The following is an 8085-nucleotide window of genomic DNA, read 5'->3' on the forward strand; positions in this document are numbered from 1 at the left end:
TGGAAATTAGCACGCTCTGTTCGTTCTTCTGGCCTCCCTCCAAGCCATATTCTGGGAAGTTGTGGGGAGGGATAGCTCAGTGGTTTGAGCATTGGCCTGCTAAACCCAGGGTTGTGAGTTCAATCCTTGAGGGGGCCATTTAGGGATCTGGGGCAAAAATTGGGGATTGGTCCTGCTTTGAGCGGGGGGCTGGACTAGATGACCTCCTGAGGTCCCTTCCAACCCTGATATTCTATGATTCTAAGTCAGTCGAGCTAACGCTGTCCACGGTGGTGACCTCTTTGGCAGGAAGCAGCTGGGGATTTACTCTTCTAAGCTGAAATCCTCTTACCCAGACCAAAATGTTCTTGTAATGACCAAAAATCCTCAGTGCATGATAGTGGGCCTGATTTTCCACTCTAGCACCTTGTGGAGTTGTTTACAGCAGGGTAAAGTGGGTGTAAAAGGCTGCTCTACTGTGCTGATCGTGGAACATTTGACACCTGTTCACGATAGAGGGTGTAACGGTGATGGAAGGCGCAGGGGGAATCAGTGCCAAACCTGTATGAGTGTAGGTGACTAAGTACAATGCCCTGGGGAGTGTTACTAGTCCCTTGCTGTGCCTGATCCATAGAGGATATGAGGCTGTTGCAGCCTCATTGAAGTAGGGTTGGGATTTTACTTCAAGCTGCAACAGCTCATGCTCTTACCCCTGGACAGCCCTGGTTCAATCGCCAAGATGGCGGCTGTGACACAAGCTTGAAAACATTCACCATCATTCTGGATGCTCTCCTGGGCCTAGATCCACAGTGGGTGTAAACTGACACAGCTCCACCGAAATCAATGGACTGTGATTCACACTAACCAAGGATTTGGCCCAGCGTGTTCACCGGGATTCTGGGGGGCAACATACTGTGACTACACAGGGGTCATTGCATACAAGGACAGATGAGTGCTGCCCAATCCCCATCCTTTTCCTGCCTTTCTAATGGGGCAGACTTCAACATGGCGCCATTCCTTTGCTTCCTTGTTGGTGCCGTAGTTTGACAGCCAATGCCGTTGGGAACATGCCTGGCTCTCCAGGCTCTGTGTATACTTGTCACTGCACAGCCAGCGTGCACGTGGCTTTTTGGTGTCCCCAGCAGTGAAGGAAACAATTATTCACCATTTGAAGGTGCTGGAATACAGCACTTACATTGCATTTGGGATCAACAGTGCTTGTCAGCAGGTCTGATCTCAGCTTCACCAGTGTAAATCCAGAGTAACCCCAGTGCAGTCAGTGGAGCAACTCCAGGTTTACACCGGTATAAGGGAAATCACAATAGAAGTGATTCATTAAGAGGCAGCATGCCTCTTGTCACTCTGTCCTCTCTGAGAGAAGGGTGTCTTCTTTCTCCTTTGCCTCCTACCAGAACAACCCAATTACAGTGACACTGCTTATTGCATTAGCTCCCAGCACGCTTCTCTTCAGTGAATGTGGTTAGAACCATTGGGCCAGCTGACCTAAACTGGCAACTGGGGATCTGCCCCATTGACTCCGATGGTGTTATCCTGATTTACATCAATGTAAAGGAGAGGAGAATTATTATTTGTATGTCTGTAGTACCTCTGACTCATTGTCATGGACCAGGATTGCACCATGCTAGGAGCTGTACAGACACTTCAGAATGAGACCCGCAGATTTCATTGGAGTTACTCCTGATTCACAGTGGGGTAACGGAGAGCAGAATATGGCCGTTGCACAAAAGGGAACACCGTAAGGAGATCATCGTCTCCTCTTGCTGCAGAGAAGCCAAGGTGAGCTGAGCTGTTTGTTCTCACGCAGGGGTTCTCACAGAGGCTGATCCTGTAACTGTATCCCGAGTGTCTGTCACAGAGCTCTTGATGCAAATATGGGGAGCTCTTCACAGCTGTTTGTTAGTTGGTGTAAAGGTGACACCTTGTAATTCCATATGTTCACCCTCTCTCTCTCTCAAAGGAAAGATGGTCTGGTGCAGGGGTGGGCAAACCTTTTGGCCCTAGGGCCACATCGGGTACAGAAATTGTATGGAGGGCTGGGTAGGGAAAGCTGCAGGAAGCTATGCCTCCCCAAACAGTGAGGCGTGGCCTGGCTCCCGCCCCCATTCCAGCTCCCCGGAACTCCCACCCCCATCCAACCCCCCCTGCTCCCCACCCCTGACTGCCCCCGGGACTCCTGCATCCTGTCCAAACACTCCTGCTCTCTGCCCCCTGACCACCCCCAGGACCCCTGTCCCATCCAATCTCCCCTGCTTCCCACCCCCTTACTGTCCCCCTGGGGCGCCCCTGCCCCCTATCCAACCCTCCCTGTTCTCCCTGCCCCACATTACCTGTGGGGTGGGGGAAAGGGGGGCTCAGTCCTTTTCCTGTGTGTTTCCCCTGCTCATTTGGCTGCTCTCCCTGGCAGTCGGCCAGGGCTTGCTCCCTGTCTGGGCTTGGCTGCTGGGGACAGGGGCCAAGCATGCTGGAGGTGGAGGGGGGCCCTGGTTTGCTCTGTCCCTGTCCCCGGCAGCAGGGCCCAGGCCCCTTGACCACCCCTCTGCGATCCCCCCTGCTCCTCGCCTCCCCCCTGGAACTCCCCCTGACCGCGCCACAATGCCAGGTTTACAATGGCACCAGTGGCTCCATGCTCAGAAAGGGCCCTGGCCTGCTCTGCTTGGACTGCACCCCGAGACCCCGCCAGCCCCCTTGGCTCCCCCCCGCCCATCACTTGTTCCTCAGGCCAAGGGCTCCTCTCCACTCCCTGGCCCCACCTCCCTGGCCCTCTCCGCCCCCTGGCCAGACCCCAGTGCACCTCTCTGCTTCCCATCACCTGTGGGGCACCGTCTGTCTCCCCAGAGCTGAGCTGTCTGGGACTGGTGCAGAAGCCTGGCCAGTCTCAGACGGGGCAGGTGACAGTGTGGGGAGCTTGCCTGGGCCCCTCCAGGCAAGTGCGTCTTGAGAGAGCCCGGCTGGGGCAGGCCCTGGCCTGGCTTATCGTGCCACTCCCGAGGGGCCAGAATGATTCCCGGCCCTGGGATCAGCAGCCCAGCAGACACAGCCACCTCCCAGCAGGGCTGCTGAGTGTGGCCGGGAGTCAGGGGTTGGGGAGTGGGTCTCTGCGGGGTGATGGGCTGTGAGGCGGCAGGGAAGATCTGTGTGTTGAGGCACTAGGGAGTGGGGGTTCTGTGGGGGGTGCTGGGCAGTTGTGGTGGGGCTGTGGGCAGGGGGGCACTGGGCAAGGGTGGGGTTGTGCAGGGTGCTGTGGATATGTTGGGGGGTGCTGGGCATAGCAGGTCCGTGGGGGCTCTGGCCACAGGGAATCGGGGGGAGGGGTTCCGGTGTTGGGTGGGAGGGGGCTGTGTTGCATGGCATGGGCCCACCCCCTAGGGGAAGGAGCATGCTGGCAGCACAGGTCCGGCTGGGCCACTGTGTGTCTGGCAACTGCTGGTTTGTAAATAGTGCCCTCGCACTGGGCTGGGTGGAATGGGGCCGCCCCTGTCATGCCATGCCCCATTGCCTCTGGCTGGCCCCTCGCTCTGGGGACTGACGTCCCCATAACATGCTCCTTTGCCTTCATGGGGGCCCACAAATATATTTGGTGCCGGGCCCAGAAAAGGTTAATCTGGCCCTGCTGCGCCGCCCTGGAGCACCAGGTCTGGCCATGCTATAGCCGTGCCACGTGGCCGGAGAGGCAGCCACGCTGCCAGGTGCTGGGGGAACTGTGACTGCGAGGGAGGGAGGGGAGCAGAAGGGGAGGGGCCAGGGGCTAGCCTCCGCCCCACTCACCACGCTGCTGCCGGGGACTTGGGCTGGCTCCTCTACAAGCCTGTCCTGACCCAGCTCCCTGGCAGGAGCTCGGGGGCTGGAGGGAAGGGTCCTGCAGGCCAGATGTGGCCCGCGGGCCGCAGTTTGCCCCCCCTCTGGTCTGGTGGGCAGTGCAGCAGAGTGGAGTCAGGAGACCTGAGCTCAAGGTCTGGCTATGTCAGGGACTTGCAGTGTGGCTATAGATGAGCCATTTGGCTTCTCTGCCCCTCTATTCCTTGTCCATGAAATGAGGAGAGTAACATTTCTTGGGAGTGCAGCCTGAGGGTAAGACTCCTGCATCCATTTACACTGACAGCATTCTTTGAGACCCTTGGCTGGAAGGCAGCAGAGGCGGGTGCAAGGCTGTTGCCAAAGGTAGTTATCAGCTGGGTTCTGCTCTCAAGCCACAAAGGCCAATGTTGCAAACTGTGCCTGGGATCTGACAAACGGGCTGGGGTCTTGCTGCCTCCTCCACCGTCGCCAGTGGTAAAGATCCTATAGTCAGAACTCTGGTGACAACCACTCGGCCTGCCTGAGAGTCACTAACCATCAGAACAAATCACCAAGGGCTGAGGTGGGTTCTCCATTGACAGTTCTGCAACCAAGGCTGGATGTTTTTCTAAAAGGTCTCCTCCGGGAATTATTGTGGGGCCGTTCTCTGGGCTGGGGTAGACAGGAGGTCAGTCTAGAGCAGGGGGCGGCAACCTTCCAGAAGTGGTGGGCCGAGTCTTCATTTATTCACTTTAATTTAAGGTTTTGTGTGCCAGAAATACTTTTTAACGTTTTTTAGAGGGTCTCTCTCTGTAAGTCTATGTGTTATATAACTAAACTATTGTCGTATGTAAGGTAAACAAGGTTTTCAAAATGTTTAAGAAGCGTCATTTAAAATTAAATTAAAATGCTGATCTTACGCTGCCGGCCCGCTCAGCCCGCTGCCGGCCTGGGGTTCCGTTCGCCTAGGCCATCAGCAGGCTGAACAGTGCGGCCGGGACCCCGGCTGGCAAGGGGCCGGCAGCCAGAAGCCCAGACTGGCAGTGGGCTGAGCGGGGCCGGTGGCTGGGACCCCAGACCAGCAGTGGGCTGAGCGGCTCAGCCCACTGCCACTCAACTCGCTGCCTGTCTGGGGTTCCGTCCGCCGGCTCCTGCCAGCCAGGATCCCGGCTCCCGGCCCCGCTCAGCCCACTGCCGGTCTGGAGTCCCGGCCCTGTCCACATACAGTAGGTACCTACCTTCTCCCTGGTTCTAGCACACTCTCTTCCTCTCTCTGCACTGAGATGAGGGTGGGAGTATGCTGAGAACAGGGCTGGGGGTGAAGGAGCAGGCTGGGGGTTGGGGTGCAGGGTTTGGCCAGGAGCTAGAATGAGGGAGGGGGCTCAGGGTTGGGGCAGGAGGTTTGGGTGTGGAGCGCTTACCTGGGCAGCTCCCATTTGGTGTGAGGGGTGCAGGTGGGAATGTGGGAGTGTGTGTGTGTGCAGGAGCTCCCATTTGGTGCTCAAGGTGGGAGTGGGGGGTGCAAGAGTTAGGGCATGGGGTGTGGGGGGGTGGGTATATGTGGGGGGCACAGGAGTCAGGGCAGGGGGTTGGGGGTGTGTGAGGGTGCAGGAGTCAGGGCATGGGTTGTGGGGGGGGGGTGCAGGGGTCAAGGCAGAGGGCTGGGGGTGTGGGCTGGGGTTGTAGGTGCTACCAGCCCCCTGCCCTGAGCAGCTCATGGCAGGAGGCTGGAGGGGATATGCCCTGATTCCACCCCCTTCCCCAAGGTCCCCGGAGCAGAGAGCGTGCTGCGGATCCGCTTTTCCCTTTCCCGCTCCGTAGCAAGGGCCATCAGCTGATCGGCCACAGGGAGGGAGAGAAGGAGGGGCAGGAACCCAGTACCCTGGGGGAAGAGGCGGGGGAGGGGGAAGCTTGCCTGCCCTGCAAGGAGAGAGCGGTGGGCAGGGGGTGGAAAAGAGCGGGCCGGGCCAGGCAGGATTTTTAGTGGTATGCTGTGTCTGCCAGAGTCCGGCAGACAGCAGCCTGCCATTAAAAATTGGCTCGCGTGCCGTGTTTGGCACACGTGCCATAGGTTGCTGACCCCTGGTCTAGATGATCGCTATGGTCCATTCTGGCCTGGGAATCTCGGAATCCTGCTAATGATCCAGGGCAGAGCTGGGCTCCTGCATGGGCTGTGTCGTGCCAGGAAAAGGGAAATGAGTTTTGTGTTGGTAAAGTCGGCAGCTGCTCCCAGGGAACACACCAGGCGCAGAGATGGGGAGTACAAAGAGGCACTTGTATTGTACACAGTCACTTAACTGACCATAACTACAGTCCGAACAGATAGATTAATAGGAGGAGGGAGTCTAATAATCAGGGATCAAGATCTATAACTGTAACTGGCTGAAAGTGTTCTGTACTTTGGGGGCTGGTTTTTAGAGGCACCACATAGTCACAGCACAACATTTGGCTCAAGGGTGTCTCAAGATGCCAGAATTACTGACCACTTTGTAAAACTGCAGGCCCTTTTTATAAAAAATTGATTCCTGATTGACTTCAGCTCCATTCTTTGTAAAACTTTCCCCAGTAAGCATGGGTCAGCCAGCCAGTAATCAGAACCATCCAGTAATGTCGCTGGCTCAGAGCCACCCCTCTAGCAATCCTGTCCGCACAGATTCCATTTAATCCGGCTGAGCATTTTAGCAGCTTTGATAATATTTCCAGAATTCTTGCCTTTTCCAAACCAAACTTCCCTACTTCCATTCCTGATCCCCAAACAGAAACAAACAATGCAATCAAAGGAGAAGCTTGTTTGCAACGCACAGACTAACCCAGAGAAAAAGGAAAACATGATGGGTTACTTCCTGGTCTGTGAATCACAGGGTAATCATAAAAAGAAAAGGAGTACTTGTGGCACCTTAGAGACTAACCAATTTATTTGAGCATAAGCTTTCGTGAGCTACAGCTCACTTCATCGGTAATCATAGATGCAGTAGTAGCGAAGGCTGTAGCTATGATGAATACTATGATAAAGCAAGGATATGCCGTGTAGTTTATGCCCTGGGTTTGTTTACCAACCAAACAGGACCGGATAGAGAGCTGCCCTACAGAAAGAGACTCAGAGGAGAATGAAGCCTTAGCTGGGAGGACACATAAAGACCTTTACAAAGGAATCCAAGTAAGACACGGAGAGAGAGGGGATGTAGCTGCCGGGACCTCTACCTGATTCCACAGAAGCAGCTCTAGCTTCCCTGAGCACCTCCACGGAGGTGAAAGTCACTGTTGCTTTTTCACTGTGCTAGAATGCTGAGCTGAGAAGCCCACCCCCCCTTTCTCTCCTGAACATTCGTGTTACTATAATAATCCTGCTGAGCATGTGTATGTTGAGCTTAAGAACATAGAAGTGGAAGGGCCCTCCTGGACCAGAGACTCCAGTCCCTGGCTATTGCAAGCAGCCCTGTCACATGATCCCATTCATAAACTCATCACCTCCATCTTAAAACCAGGTAGGTGTCTTGCTCCAATTGCTCCTATTGGGAGGCTGTTCCAAAACTTCCCTCATCTGGTGTTAGAACCTTCTTTGCATTTCCAGCCTGAACTTACTCAGACTTCTCATCCACAGATCTGCGGGTGCTTTGCAAAGGGGGTTCAGCATCAGCACATGAGCAGGGACTGTGGGGAAATTGAGGCAGGGAATAATTACAGGCTTAATGTTCAGAGGATCTCTTTCTCCAGCTCTGGGTGCTGCAGGGAACCCAGGGCCTTAGGTGCTGAACCGGGCAGCTGCAGCAGCTCCTGTGCAGGTTCTGTGCAGGCGCTGAGAGCTGAGCTGGAGGCTGAAGTTGCTGGTGTCTGTCTGCTCCACTGCTGGGCATCGTGGAGCAGGGAGGGGCACTGTTCAGTGGGGATCCAGGAACAGAGGGGTGGACTGGCCAGGCAAAATTTGAGTGTTGTGATCCCGCGCTCTGGGTCCAGTTGTCAACCAGCAGCATTTTGCAAAGGGAAGTGCTGGAGCGCTACTCCATCCCGGATTTCGGGTGCCAGCAGCACTACACCCCGGTAGAAATGTGGGGAAAAGGCATATGGATTGAGTACAGAACAAGCAATTTCTTATTTAATCCTTGTAATACAGTACTGTTGGCGCGCTGCCCTGAATGTCAGTGACAGAGGGTGGAATAGAGCCCAGGGCTCCTGGTTCCCTGTCCTCCATTTCACCTGGGGCCCAGGACAGGTACCTGGGATTGGCTGCGGACTCTAAGCCCTGGTCTACACTAGGACTTTAGGTCGAATTTAGCAGCGTTAAATCGATTTAAACCTGCACCCGTCCACACA

This window comes from Lepidochelys kempii, chromosome 10 (assembly GCF_965140265.1).
Source record: "Lepidochelys kempii isolate rLepKem1 chromosome 10, rLepKem1.hap2, whole genome shotgun sequence".
NCBI lineage: Eukaryota > Metazoa > Chordata > Testudines > Cheloniidae > Lepidochelys > Lepidochelys kempii.